We start from the raw sequence: 15,197 nt of genomic DNA, 5'->3' as shown, positions 1-15,197 counted from the left end.
TCACTATTATTTACTCCAGTATTGTGCAGCCTATTTATTGTTCTTATTACATGAATTGTGACATGATTCTCAGTTATTTAGAATTTCTTCCCAGTATTCTTCCTTTCCTTCAGTATTTGCCTCACCTGTATAGCAGGTTCTGCTACTGGTTGGCAATTAACCATTCAGAATTTGGCAATAATCTTTGTCTTAAGTCAGTAATGAGATTGACTTTCTTATCACTGCACACATTACGTGCACAAAAGGAGGGAAATCGCGTGTGGCATCTGTCTGTGACTTGTGTAAAATTTTACTATATATATTCATATTTCATCTGTTGGCGTGTTGTGTTTCTGGGATTTATATGGGGGAATGTCTCTTGCATTTGTCGAGATAAATCGGGAAAGACTACCTAAAAATCACAGTCAGACAGACCTGGTATATCAGACAAACTGACTTTAACCGAGCACACACATTAATTCCATGTTTGGCTCACTTTCTAGTCTCGCAAGTTAGGATGCTGTTCATTAATCTTTATCAGCAAGTCATTGCTTACCAAATGTGTGTTTCCATTTTTCTTTTTACTAAGTGTACATGGCAGTTGTCAGTTTGTGTTGATCTGTGCTTATACATTTTTGTTGTTGTTGACAACTTAGCTCATTGCAGTATCTTATTTAACATACCCCTCTCTTTTATTATGGTTTGCTGTTAGAGGTGCAGTTCTACATCTACATATATACTCTGCTAGCCACCAAGTGGTGTGTGGGGAGGGCACAATTCACGCCAAAGTCATATCCCCCCCCGTTCCACTCGTGGATTGCGTGAGGGAAAAACTACTGTCTGAATGCCTCAGAACAAGCTCTAATTTCTCTTATTTTTTGAATGATGATCATTACACGATTTGAAAATTGGTGGTAATAACACATACTCTACATCCTTGGTGAAGATCATATTTCGGAATTTAGTGAGCAGCCCCTTTCGTTTCACGCGCCGTCCATCTGCAGTCACTTGAAAGTACAACAAGCAGTTGTGGAATATTTAGCTACTGTCATGCTCAACTGTGTAACTTAAGATACATTTTGTCATGTAGAGAGTGGCCCAAGGAAACACAAAAAAATTGAAGTAGTTTTTGAAAATAAGGTCCATATGATATGGCCATTCAGATGTATGCATTCCTGGAAGGAGATGTTGCATTGCACTTTGAAACACCAGAGATTTTTTCACTAATCCCTGTCTTCAGCTCTGTGTTAGTCGTATAGCATGTGGTGTATAGTTTGCGTTTGAGGCAGCTACTGACAAATCTGATGTTCTTGAGGACCAGTGAATGTTGTCAGTCTGTTAAATTATGAGGTTACCAAAGCGCTGCCAACCAGCTGGCATTGACACTCTGGCAGTATAGGATGTGGCTATATTTTGCTGAAACCAAGAACCAAGTATTATGAAAATAGGGTAAGTTTGGAGATTATTCTGCTACAAATGTGTCAAGCATATACACCAATTGTTCAGATGTTACTGTTGTTGCATTCCGTGTGTCATCCCCAAAGCAGTAAGGCCCCATCAACACCTCACATTGATATGACAAAAAAACTTTAACCTTTACGCAGAGTATTTCTGGTTTTTACTATTGACAATGGTTTTCTGGAGCTTAGTAGCTGAACCTCTGCTTGTTTACTTCTGCTGATACAGACCTAAGCCTCGCCAAATATGGAAAGATTGTCGAGAAAATTGGAGTTATCATTAATCAATCCCATCATTTTTCACAGAATATGTGCTCTGATTGTGTCAGTTCCTGAAAACTTGAATTTTGTAAGAGTGAAACTTCAAATCACTGTGGAGTATTGGATGGATGGTAGTTGGACATAGGTTTAATGCTACCATATGTTTCCATACCGATGCTTCTGACGTGGCACTCAGGGTGCTTAAATGTTTTATGGAGCATGTTGAATATGTTGACCTCTGGGTAGATTCTGTTTTATAACTGAACCAGTCTCCTCGAAATTCTCAACCTATGCCTTGATAGTGTGGCAAGATGTAACATGGCCACAGTGTCCTACATTTTAGTATCTGAATTTTTGTTGAGCAGAAGTTAGACTGTCACCATTCTTATAAAATGCCTTCACAGCAAATGCACATTGTGTACTGACCCACTGCTCCTTGTTTACTAAATGCCAAGAAATTGTGCACAGAGAGATTGTACTTGCCACTATTACTTTCCTGAATCCTTCAGACACCCTGTACAGTGCTCGTGTGGTTCTCTGATTATGTGATGAAATGTGTATGAGTGGAAGTGAGAAGGAAGTTTTACTTGTAAGAGTCAAACCTCGTGCTTCTTTGCTCTACTTTCTTTAAACATTTAGCTGTTTGCTGTGATTTTTCATGACATTTTCTTTAACAGTTAGTCATTTTTTTCCAAACGGTATCAGTCGCGTGTTTGATTTCTGAATGTGTTATGCTTTTCCTACATGTATCTCACAAAGTTCCCACAATAATCTAACTTGTGAATGTATGCATGTATGCAAAAATGTAGGTACTCAGTTTTGCTGCATTTGATCAGTAGATACTATGAATGAGAGTAAATGGCTATGCAACAGCCATGTTAGACTGCATCATATGGCGAGCTTTCAGACTGTGATTGAAAACCTGTATGTCAAGGTTTAGTTAGTTAGATTTTTCTAATATCAGTGCTGTTTTGCACCAAATGCCATTTGCTGTTGTATTAAAAGTGGTGATACCATACATTTTACATGTGGATTTTGATAAGCATACTCTGAACATCAAGTAAAAAGGGCAAATGTTGCCAGAGCAATGTGCAAATAGTGATTTGCATGTTTCCTGGTCCAAAAGTATACAGCAGCATTGTGCGTAATGTACTATTGGGCGACCATAAGAATTTATATATTAAAATACTAAAAACTGATACCTATAAAAACAGGAATGGGCAAGAATTTGGCATTGCAAGGAGTTCTCTTGTTCATGTGCCATAGCTCTCTTGCCTGGCTGCACACTTCTCCCACCACCACACTGTGCTGTCAGAGCATGAGGAACGAAAAGAGGGGAAAACTGCGAAAGCTTCGCATGTAAACAGCAATACAGCCATATTGCATGTAACACGATTTGATGTTTCTCAACATCATAGATCGCAAACAAAACAAATTTTCATAATTTTCCATCTGGTACAAAATGTCAACATACAGTCAGATGCAGACTATGTCACAGATTTTTGCACTCGGGTTGCTATGTAGTGGTGACTTGTGTAGTTCTATAATTGAAAAAGTCTTTAACACTTTATTATGTTTCCAACCTCATAATGGAGATGTGGAACTTCTTCAGAAGAAAACTATGTAGGCCCTCTGGACAGTTTAAACAAAAAAATAATTTATTTTTTAAATGGGAGTTACATTGTAATTTGCACATGCACAGGGCCACTTCTATCTGAAATGGCAAACTGTCTCGGGAAAAAGCCTAAGCTTGGCAGTGTCCCCAAAATGTTTAGAAAACTGTCCTTTAATTCTTTCAAGTCCTCAATGTATTCTTCAAACCTTGCATTTTCTTTAACATGAGTTGGTTTAGGGAAATGGATGGCATTTCTTTTTCATCTCAAATTATTCCTTGCGCAGTGCGAGATCTGCAGTCCATACCAGATGTTCTTATTTTCGTTTCTGCTCTTCCTTTTTCCTTCATAAATTTAAACTGATAAATAATTGCAGGCATACCCCTTGACTTAACCAATGTACTTTGCAGTAATATGTAGTGTCTCCATACTTTTCGTTTATTTCCATTGAAAACTGTTACAGTTCACAGTGGAATAATGTGTGAGGCTTCAGAAAACTTGCTATTCACACACCAGTTTGATCACATGTTCCATGCCTACAAATTTAGCACAAAGTGCTGCTTGATGAATCCCATGTGTCGATAATAATTTTTTGCTCTTTTTGTCAGCTAAATCTTTAAATTCTTTCTGATGGTGTTGCAATGTTGTTCCATAGCAGATTTGTGGTACGCTTTGACTATATGATGGGTGTTGTTCCCATTCATTTTTAAAAGCTTGTGACAGTAGATAACTAGATTGCCTCATTTTGTGCAGTAGATAGTGCAAAGAGTCACTGAACCTGTCAAGTTTTTTTTATACCATGAACGAATAACAAAGATTAAACATTGCCGACACAACAATTCCACTAAACTGAAGAAAGTAGTGCTCACTGAAGAATGCTGCACCTCATTGTTAAATAAAACGTTGCACTGTGCTGAATACTTCTGGGAAGTACCAAGCAATGTTGAGACAGACCGAGCCTTGGCCTGCACATTGTACTCACATGCTTTTTGCCACATAGTGGCGTACCATGTATAAAAGCAACCAGAAAATAGATTTGTAATCATCATCATCATCATCCATCATCAGAATATCAGGTTCCTATTGCTAGGGATCAAAGGATTCTTAGAAGCTGTTTCATAAATCTTGTGCTAGGATGAGTAGTAGTATTAGAAACATAAAAGCATACCGTATTTACTCGAATCTAAGCCGCACTTTTTTCCGGTTTTTGTAATCCAAAAAACCGCCTACGGCTTAGAATCGAGTGCAAAGCAAGCGGAAGTTCTGAAAAATGTTGATAGGTGCCGCCACAACTAACTTCTGCCGTCGAATATATGTAGCGCTACACAAGCATGCTTTGTGGGCACAAAGATAAATACTGGCGCCAAAACCTCTGCATCAGTAAATAAATTTAAAAAAAGGTAGAAGACGAGCTTTTTTTTCTCCACCCCGAGTTTCGACCACTGCATTTCATACATTATCCAACGAAGTAAATACAAATTCCGTATTGTTCATCTTCGAATGTAGCAGAATTTCAATGTACTACGAAAATCCGACTGGCAAGACTGTTAGGGATGTTTGTCAATATGGCCAACTCTACGTTCCGAGTTTTTTCCTACCTGTGAGAAGAGATGGTTGCTAATGCTAACCTGATGAAATGTGAATCACATGCAGTATTCTCTTCACCATAAGAATAATACGAATATAAACATTTTGCCATGTATTCTTTCGTGTTTGCTGCTATCTCATTTATATCCTGTCTGCGTAATAAACTACGAAACTAGAGTGAGACAACAGCAAACGCGGAAGAATATACGCATAGTGTCATGTTTATATTCGTATTATTCTTATGCCTAATAGTGATACAGTCAGAAATGAAGCACGGCAACTGACTAGATTTTAAATGTAAGATGACTAATTTCTGTGCAGAATTTGATGTACTAAAGAAGCGGCCGCAAAGATTTTCAAACGGAGGAAAATTTTCGCAAAACTCTCGTTCAGAACATGTTCTATCATACGCATGTTCTATCATACGCATTTGGTTCTTGTTGATCATTATCAAAGAAAGCAGCAGTGTAAGTAACAACAAATAGCAGTATCTGGCCATTGTTTCGCTAATGAGACGATTCCTCTTTTTTTTTTAAGCGGCGGTAGCGCGCACAAAAGCAAGTCATGCCGCGAGCGGCGACAGGCCGTAAACACGCACTATCAAAATGCGACAAACAATGCATTACACAGTACAGTAATGCATTTTCAGCTTAGAGTGACGTAAACACCTATAACAAAGAAAACGGCACTTATCAGATGAAAGCAAAATAAGCAATCGACTCAAACGAGACGAAGCACGTGAAAAGGAAGGGTACCCGTATAAATACGGACGGAGCGCATGACGCATAGCAGTGGCTACCTGGTAAAGCTTAACTGCTAAGCTTACGACTCGAACAAAACTACTGTAGCTGTATCGTCTTTCATTCGACGTAAATTGTGTCTCATATTACAATGGACCAACTTTGTTTCGATTTGGAGGTGCGGCCTAAAACTTTTCTCTCCCCTTGAATTTCGAGTCTCAAATTTCAGGTGCGGCTCAGATTCGGGAATTTTTTTTTCCCTTTATTTCGAGTCTCATTTTTCAGGTGCGGCTTAGATTCGAGTGCGGCTTAGATTCGAGTAAATACGGTATACAGGAAAAATACAGTAAAATCTCCTTTTCACATTTTTCAGTGGACCGATCCAAAAAAGTGTAGAATGCAGCAAAGTTAAAATAAAGGAAATCATAGGAAATAAAACAAACAAAAATCAATACATTACTCTGTCATTCTCTTTAAATTGTTCAAAATATGAAATTAAAATAATTTAAATTTTGCCTATTTAAAAAAAATCTGAAATAATTGATTGTTTTTGTTTCTTTCTAACAGCACTTTGCTCTACATGTCTCTGCACAGTATATACGGCATCAAACGCATTACCACCACCTGATGCACTACCAATGTACTGCCTAAAATTTTTTAATAGCTTCCATAGCATCTGTACTGCTTGGCACAAGTGGTTCTTGGTCATCATCTTTGTCGACCTCTTCACCAGTTATCTCTATTTTCCCTTCTTCAAAAAGTTTGGTAATTTGATGCTGTGAAGTTGGTGATTCCCATTTTTGCAGCAGACTGCAATGCCTTTTCCCCCAGTATTTTGCTGTTAAGTGGAATTTCTGATGCTCTCGTGCTAACAAACCGCTCTCCAACAAGTTTATCCAAACAGTCATATGCTGGTGGCCAAGTGTATTTACACTTTCTTTCCATGGAACCAGACTGTCTTACATTGGCTTCGATGTTAGGCTGATTTCTCACAGTAACGTTCAAGGTGGAAGAGGAAAATCCTAGTCCCTTCACTAACTGAGCTTGCGATCCAACATGTGAATCTACATATTGTAGAATTGTCGTAAGTGATGATCACGAAGTAAGTGGCTGAGAACTGACACACAATTGCGCGTGCGGGTTTCTCTCTTCATTCTGATCAAAAGTCTCTTGTGAAACCACGTTAAGAAGATGTTCATGTTCTAATGTGAGACTTATTGTTGATAATCATTACAAAATTATGGTGAATTTTCAAACAGAGAGCAATAGGCTCAAAATCTTCAGCTTGTTGACAGCTAGGAAGTAAATTGGTTCAGGGATATCCTGGGTGAGAAAGAGGGCAGAAATTGTCATAATGTTATGGAGCATCTTGAGTAGTAATGTTTGTTGGACATCAGGTTGTACCAATCTAAGACTGTGTGCTTAGTGTGGATTAGTGTACTTGACGCGGAAGTAACAATGATTCATGAAAGCCCATTATGGAGACAGCCGTCTTCAAACGTAGAGTTTGTTTGTTTGTGAAATTAAATTAAAGCTGTTGTAACACAGTGCAATGAGCAGAAGGAAGGTTGCTACTAGCCACTACCATCAGATCGTGATTATCATTAAGGCAGTGGTTCAGCATACTTTCCCAACCTTTCAAACACTGTGAACGTATCATACAGGTGGCTGGGATCCAACACACTGACAGTGGAAATCTTTCTTACTGCTTTAATGCTATGTTACATGATCAATAACGGTGCATATAGTCTGCATGTTCTGCTTTGTTCCAAGGCTGACTGAGCAGGAATATGATGCACTTGTTGATGATAACATCAAAGAAAACTTAAAATGCAGGAAATGTTGTAACATTGGATTGTTCGTGATGGGAAAGCATTATCAAGAGAATAGGACTAACAAAAACGAACGTAAAAAGCAGGAAATCATAAAATGCAGAAACTTTGAAATGGGGTTTTACTGTAGATGCTTGAATCCTGTGAATATACATCTTCCATCATAAAATAATAATTTCTCAAAAAACACAAATTTAGGTTTAGTAATGCCTTTTTTATAAAATTATATTATGGTTGAAAGCGGTCTTCTTACAAGAAAAGAAATATTTCTTCCAATAAGGAAATGGAACAAAGTACATGTTGCCATGTAATTTGGTTGTGGTTGTTGTGGTCAAAGGAGCAGTTTGCATCTTCAGTATATTTAAGGCAAATGATGATTGCTTAACAAGAACAAAAATTTATATTATATAACACAGCAGAAGATAAAGATTGAAAGTTTTAGATATCATCATGTGAATTGTAACATTTTGTGTCTGCTTTGAGTTAAACAGTTGGAACTGCAGTTCACATTTGTGGAATAAATTAATCTATTGGAATATGAATGTTGTGAGGTAGGTAGGTTAGAGTTTAATTCTTCAATGACATTGAGATAGTTAGGCATAAAGCAGTAGTTCAGTGGAAGAATGAAAGAAGGCATCAACAGTGGTTTTGTTCTGACAGTACCATCCTGGTATTTGACTAAAATGATTTACGTGAAGTCCCAAAAGTTTGTCAAGATGACTGGATGAAGAATGGACCCTTCCTTCTCCTGAATATGATTCCAGTGTCTTAACCATTTTGCTAGAGTCGCCTCTTGGTCAGCAATTTTCAGTAACATTCAGTTGGTTGTTGATGTATTAATTCTTGTCCCCCACCTCCAAAGGCTATCTCTCTCTCTCTCTCTCTCTCTCTCTCTCTCTCTCTCTCTCTCTCACACACACACACACACACACACACACACACACACACACACACACACACACACACACACACACACACACAAGGGGAATGATAATGTTGAAATGAAACAGTTTGAACATTTTTATCACATTGTTTATGATTTAATCTCCATAGAGATTGGTGTTACTGTTTACATGATTGTGATGAATGTCTAAAATTTTCTAGAAGCACAGCATTTATGTATGAATAAGACTTTAATGCATTGTATGTGGTTTTTGATACAGCAACAGAAGTTTAACTTTTTTGATTTTCCTAGTAACTTGAAGAAAAAAGTTACCCAACTATCATGTATTTGTCCCCCTTATCCCCCAGACTTTTATTAATAGAGACTGAATCAAGTGTTTCATTATTGTCATTGTTAACACTGTGATAACAATAAGATCTTAGTTTAATCCTCAGGGTATATTTGTGGGTAAATGTAAACATCACTCACTTATGTAGCTGTTTGTTGATAGTTATTCCTGAGACAGTTTCTACTATGGGCATACTTTGTCAATATCTTGCAGTATTTTAGATGAAATTGTATGTGTTATGAATTTTTAGTTCACTGCAATTTTAAAGAAATAAGTGTCATGTTTCAAGTATTGCATTATTTACACATATATTTGTGAACCGTGTGGATGTAAACCTAGTCATTGTAATTGGAATTATCATGTTTTAAAAATGCATTTATCTGTTCTGGTATCTGTTTTAAAGTTCACTGTTACAAATTTGGAGAAAGAAATAACTGGTTCCATAGTCAGCATGATCAGTATTTTTTTCTTTTACTGACAGTTGAGTGGTGTAACAGGTGAAGAGTATACTGTGGATCATGTACAGAATACAAAGAAATACATTTTTAAAGGCCCTGGAACATTTCTCCCCCAGTTTCATTTACTTGTGTGTCTCAGAAAAAAGTGGTGTGCTAAACATCCAGAACTTTGTTCAATGTAATTTTTGTGTACAAATTTTTAAACGGTGGCTAAGATGAACATTTGTCACTTTTTGTTTTAAATTAGCATTAATTTGTAGCTAAACTTTATGAAAAGGAAACTTTTCAAGATCTGAAGTTTTGTGCCATTGGTTGTATTATTTTAATTATTAAATTATTGGATTGCTGTGCATAATTTGCTTTGCAGTAATGCTATTGTTCTTGTGTGATGTACTCACTAGTCAGAAATGTCAAGAATTCTAATGCCTCCTAGTAATGTGAAAATAAATTAATGTGGATGCATTTGTAAACATATTATATTCTTTTGTAAGCCACCTTCACCGTGTTTTATTTCATAATAGTCAAGACATACTTGGTATGAAGGGGACAGAAAGCAAATCAGTACTTGCAAGTCTTAAAAGTGCTCTGTGGCATTCGTGTAAGTTGAAAAGCAAAGAAGAAAAATTGAAGTGGGCTTTCTTCATTACATTAAAAATTTTGATATGTAACACACACTTCAGGTGGGTATCATTTGTGCCAATATAACGTTAAACCTAGCCATGCGTACACTGTCTGACGAAACATGTGAAAAGCGAAGCACCCATAAGGGGAGATGGAAAGCAAGCTGTCCCATAACTGTTGTAACTTGTTCTTGATATCCTGGATGCTGGCACTGCATCAGAGCTGATAGTACACATGTTCTGTTGAGGACATACCCGGGGATCTTCCTGGCCACAGGAGTACCTCAATATCACAAACAGTTCGTAGAAATGTGTCAAGTATGGATGAGTAGTGTTGAAAAATTGCACCATGATAGTGTCACATGAAAGGTAACACATGGAAATGCAGGATGTTCATGGCAATTTGTTGTGCTGCCAGAGTTCTCTCAATAACTACCAGCCATGATCTGAAGTCATACATGATGGCTCCCATACCATGATGTCAGGAGTAACAACTCTGTGCCTCTCCCAAACATTAGAAGAATGGGACCTCTTCCCAGGTAATTGACGATGGTCATCAGGGGTTAATGCAGAACTAAGGTTCATTGCTGAACACAATGTGGTGCCATTCATCAGCAGTCCATGCTGACATCATCCAAGCACAGCTGTTTGTGCTGTTATTAACGGCAACCTAAGCATTGACAGTAATTGCGTAGTCTGGCTGCTGCTAGTCTCTGAGCAATGGTGTGGGATGACACAGAATTTTGTCAGGAGTCCATTAATCGTTCTCGAATGGCATGTGGAGATGTGAAAGTGTTACAAGGTGCTTGGTGCACAATGCGGCTATCCTCCCATGTGGTGGTCAGACATGATCAACTGGGACCTCGATAATAAATATACCTGTCCCACATTCCCATGCAGTCCAATATTGGGCCTCTGTCACTAGTGAATACCCCACAAATCTGGATATTGCATAATATAACCAGCGGAACAAGGGGACCCCCACAATGAGGTCACTTCCAAGTAATGTGAGGTGCTGATAACAATGCTAAAACATGAGGAACACCATTTTAATTGGTGGCCATTCTATGCGCTGGAGAGAATTGCAACTCTGGTCATTTACACCGTCACAGATGGTGTGTACATCTACAAAGCTAAATTGACATCTGATTGTTTCTTCGGAATGCTTCACTGTGTCAGTCAATGTACTATCAGTATAACCTTTCTCATTATAACAGTACAAAACAATATCACATGTTATGAACGTGAGGGGTCAAAGGACTTTTGCAAATATGTGATCACTTACAGGTTAACTGGATTTCAGCAGCATTATAATGATATGCAAGATATTGCTCCTCCTGCTGGAAGTCCAACTATCCTTAATAGTCTAGTTTATTTCCGTGTACACAACTGTTGTGTTGGTTATATATTGGAGGAGATTCCATTTGAATATGCTCAACATTATTGTCACAGTCTACTTACTCTACTACACAATGGCACATGCTCTTGGACAACTCTTATTCTGCAAAGTCAGTTCAATGATTTTGCAGAAGTCACCAATATTTGGTGTTTCACATTCTAATATTCACGGATGGCTTCTACATGCTTGTTCATTAAAATCTCTTCATTTATAATTTGTTTGACATAACCTCATTTACACATTTACTTGCCAAAGTTCACAAAAAAGCTTCGCAAAGAACTGCTGTCACCATGAATCAATTTTGCAAGCAGTATACACTCACTGTTGCAGAATAAACCTATGTACTTTCTTGTCATACCATGGGCACACACATGCTGAATATGTACACTAATATACACAAACAACAAACATATGTGTCCTCAGCTTACTGGTGAAAACAAATGTTGCCAGTAGAGACAATTCAGCTGGAAGAAATATGGCTGGCTGGAAACCAATTCGTAACCACTGTTCTTCAGGTATAACAGTACCAATATTTTATTGCTTGTAGAATGTATATGTTATTTTTAATCATTGTTCTTGTTATTACATAAGTTTATTTATCCACATTGCTCCAAATACACAATGCTTACTAGTAACATAAACTAAATTAAATCTTCCAATCATTTGTATAGAAAAAACTTTTACAGGGGCAGTCCATTTTTGTTCACATTAATTAAACACAACTGTCATGTATATAAAGTTACAAATATGGAAAATTGTAATGTCAAACCAACATAAAATACATACAAACTCAAAGTAAACATACCTTGTAGGGACAACAATCCATAGTAGTCTCTTGTCATACTGTAAGAAAATAGCTGTGCGAATAGTGCACAGTAGTTACAAATAAAATACATAAGACATGTATAAGCTGTTTTCATGTTGTGTCCTTGACATGTCATAGGAAACTGTTATGAGGCAAACAATGGAATATATTATGTTTAGAGGTGCTGCCAAATGGCAGCAGTTTTTTACAACATAAGATAATATCTTCGAAATACAGTGTAAAGAATATATCCATAGAAGGAAAAGGATTAGATACCAGGTTTTCCAAATATATACATCAAAAAATTCTGTATTAGTGTTATGATCATTATTACCAGGCACATAAAGTGATAAACTATTAATGTTACAATAATAAATTTATGCGATATAGAGATTAAAAGTATGAAAACGGTGTTCTGTGACTTCACTACATAAGAGTGTAGAGCCTCGTATAATAATGTCTTCAATGATGAGCTGATGTGTGCTGAGTAGCTCGAGGTGTAGATTATGGTTCAATGTATTAAGTCTTATCTGTGTCATGGTCTATGTTACGATAAGTGTTACATATTGACACATTAAACAAAAGTTTCAGAACAGACGGCATCTTTAAGCATAAAAAAGACAGAAAACAGCTGCAAGGTGGAACCATAAAAACAACAGACGTGGCGTGTAGTTATTATCTATAAAACAAGCTGGTGAGCTCTATTTTAATCTATTCCAGCATAATACCATGTATAATTATATAACAGATGGAAATCTATAGGTTTGTTTGATGACTCAGTTAAGCGGCAGGTAACTGACTTAAAAATGAGGGATATGATTTCTGGTACGTCCAAGGATTTCTTCTGGCATTTAGTACAACTGTTCCCTCATATTGACTTATTAAATAAATTAACGAAACTTCACCATAGACGGTAAGTTCCATCATAACTGATAAGGTGAGCTAGTTGAAAGGCTGCAGAGACTCAATAGTTTACCACCTCCAACAGAGAGGTGCTGCTGAAATTGCAATTGCACTTGCACTGAAATTGCTGTTGTGCTGAAATCATCTTGCAGGTTAATACTGATTTCTTTTCTTTGCGAAATGTTTGACTCTACTACAAGTGGGACACAGCACTTGGTGCCTGGTATATGCTGTAAATCTGTCACAACCTTTCAGCCTACAAGTCATTAAACCAAAATGAATGTGAATGGATAAAAACATATTTTTTGTGCATGATAGTTTCACAGGCACAAAAATGTGGGCTTAAAAGCAATTAGTCATTCAGTAACACAAGAACAGTGGATCTGGTGGGATCCTGTTGATAACAAAACTGACTTGTCTACTCACTGAAGCTTGTGGAAGCAACATGGAATCCTCTGTGACTGTGAATAGATTCAATTTGTTCCAATTTTCAGAACAGATTGCTGCACAAATGAGACGTAAACTACAGACCTGTAATGTTGTTACTGGTTTGTTGTAGGCTCATAGAACATGAGTTGATGCACAATAACATTTTTGCAGACCAAAATTCACATCTATCGATCCAGCACAGATTCCACCACCTGAAACTGATACTCAGCAGTCCCCCTCCCCATTTCCCACTCTTTCATAGATTCAGAAGGTAATGATCACATGTGTTTGACTGTTTTCCAAACTGTCACTTTGTGAACAGAATTTGTACATCTGAATTTTAGGTCAGATGTCTTACTGGAATGACATCCTAGCAGACAAACCCAGTGACAAAATATTAGAAACTGTCAGGTACAATTAAAGAAAATTTGATAGCACTGTCAATAACGATATTTTAAAGAGACTTACAAAGTGTATCTATGGTTCTGAAACTGTCGATGGGCAATATTATATACTTGAAGATGACACTAATAGAACATTGTTGAAAAAGACAAGACTTGTGGATGATCAGTGCTTGGTGCAAAGATTCACAGAATACCCTCAGTGTTTGTAAGAGCCATAAACAGAAAAAAATATCTTAGAGTATGCCATATGTTAAGTTGATCTAGAGATGTACGGGTATTCATTCTTGGTTGTACTGTGCAGGAAAATAATAGTAATATGGAGAAACTGTGCAACCACTGCAATGTATACTCTCTACCATACACAATTAAAGGAGCAGAAGATCTGGGATCAAAGATGACCAGTTAAGCCATGGAAGGATGCTGATATTGTGATGAAAGCCGTAGATGAAAATTTGCGAATAATCAGGAGAGGAGCATTTTGTCCATTTTAGTAATCATGAATAAACAAGTATGCTGTGAATATATTGTGGATGCAGCTAGTAATTGCACAGACACATTCCTACTCAGTCTCTTCCAACATACGGCTTCTGTAATTCTTGCTGAGAGAAACTTTAAATTTATGTCCACATTTTTGTAAAGCGATTGGTGGTGCGAATAAAAAAACTATAACTCAATTTCTGACATCCAACTCTTCATTGAATGGGCCTGCACTATTGTGTATTTGAGCATCTACAGCAGCTCAAGCAATAGACTAATTGTATTGTTTCAATTAAGAATTGCTCTTAAAGTAATGAAAAGATGTCTGTATGGGAACCCAAAGACTCGCATATCCTGACAGTTGTAACAGTGAAGTTAGTATACCTGCAACGAGCGGCCAGAACAGGTTTTTATAACATTGTGCTCTGCACTATGTGATGTTACGTTGTGAGTTACGACCTACTGGTGGAGCAGCATTGTCCATGCAGTATTGTGGCTGATGGAGTTAGCCTTTAGTGTGCTTAAAAAGAAGAGTCCATAGTTTTTTTTTTGTGTGTGTGTGGGGGGGGGGGGGGGGGAGAGAGGAGGACAACAACAGTCCAGTTGTCCATAAGGATATTTGATGCTAAAGTCCCTTGAAACGTAGACCATCAGATATTTGTTTGAAAGAGCTTTCAGCCCCCCATTTCTCTGCGCATATTCAATCAAGTATCACAGTTTTGCATTTTCCTTATACAAACAACAGTAGGGCTACATCGCTGACATCAGTTGAACTTGTTTAACACTTTCGCTGTGGCATCGCTGCAGGCGCGCAACTCTCCAGTGCGGGCCGGTAACGCTCGAATGCGGGCCGGTAACACTCCGAAATGGCAGGTACTGCTCATAGCCGACGCTCCTAAGCACACCTGAGCTACAGGCTGACGTCAAGACCTCGTAAGATCTGTAGGATCATGTTCTGTACTGACTTAATGATGACACCTTAGATGCACTACTTCAAATAA

At 37.6% G+C, this 15,197-nt stretch overlaps 1 protein-coding gene across 2 annotated transcripts in view; it reads left to right on the top strand.

Moving 5' to 3' along the window:
• The window catches only part of LOC124721430 (MOB kinase activator-like 3), a 65,272-nt gene that overhangs the window by 31,265 nt on the left and 18,810 nt on the right, over positions 1-15,197 (top strand). The window contains exon 6 of one of the 2 annotated variants that reach the window (XM_047246405.1): positions 9,090-9,643. The exons of the other annotated variant lie outside the window; for it this stretch is intronic. The gene's annotated coding sequence lies outside the window, so the exon portion shown is untranslated. Of the gene's footprint in view, positions 1-9,089; positions 9,644-15,197 lie in introns of those variants that run through there. 2 annotated transcript variants of the gene reach the window in all.

The sequence above is a fragment of the Schistocerca piceifrons genome, chromosome X (assembly GCF_021461385.2).
Source record: "Schistocerca piceifrons isolate TAMUIC-IGC-003096 chromosome X, iqSchPice1.1, whole genome shotgun sequence".
Taxonomy (NCBI): Eukaryota; Metazoa; Arthropoda; class Insecta; order Orthoptera; family Acrididae; genus Schistocerca; species Schistocerca piceifrons.
Note: the sequence above shows the minus strand (reverse complement) of the source record. Positions and strands in the feature narration are given on the sequence as shown.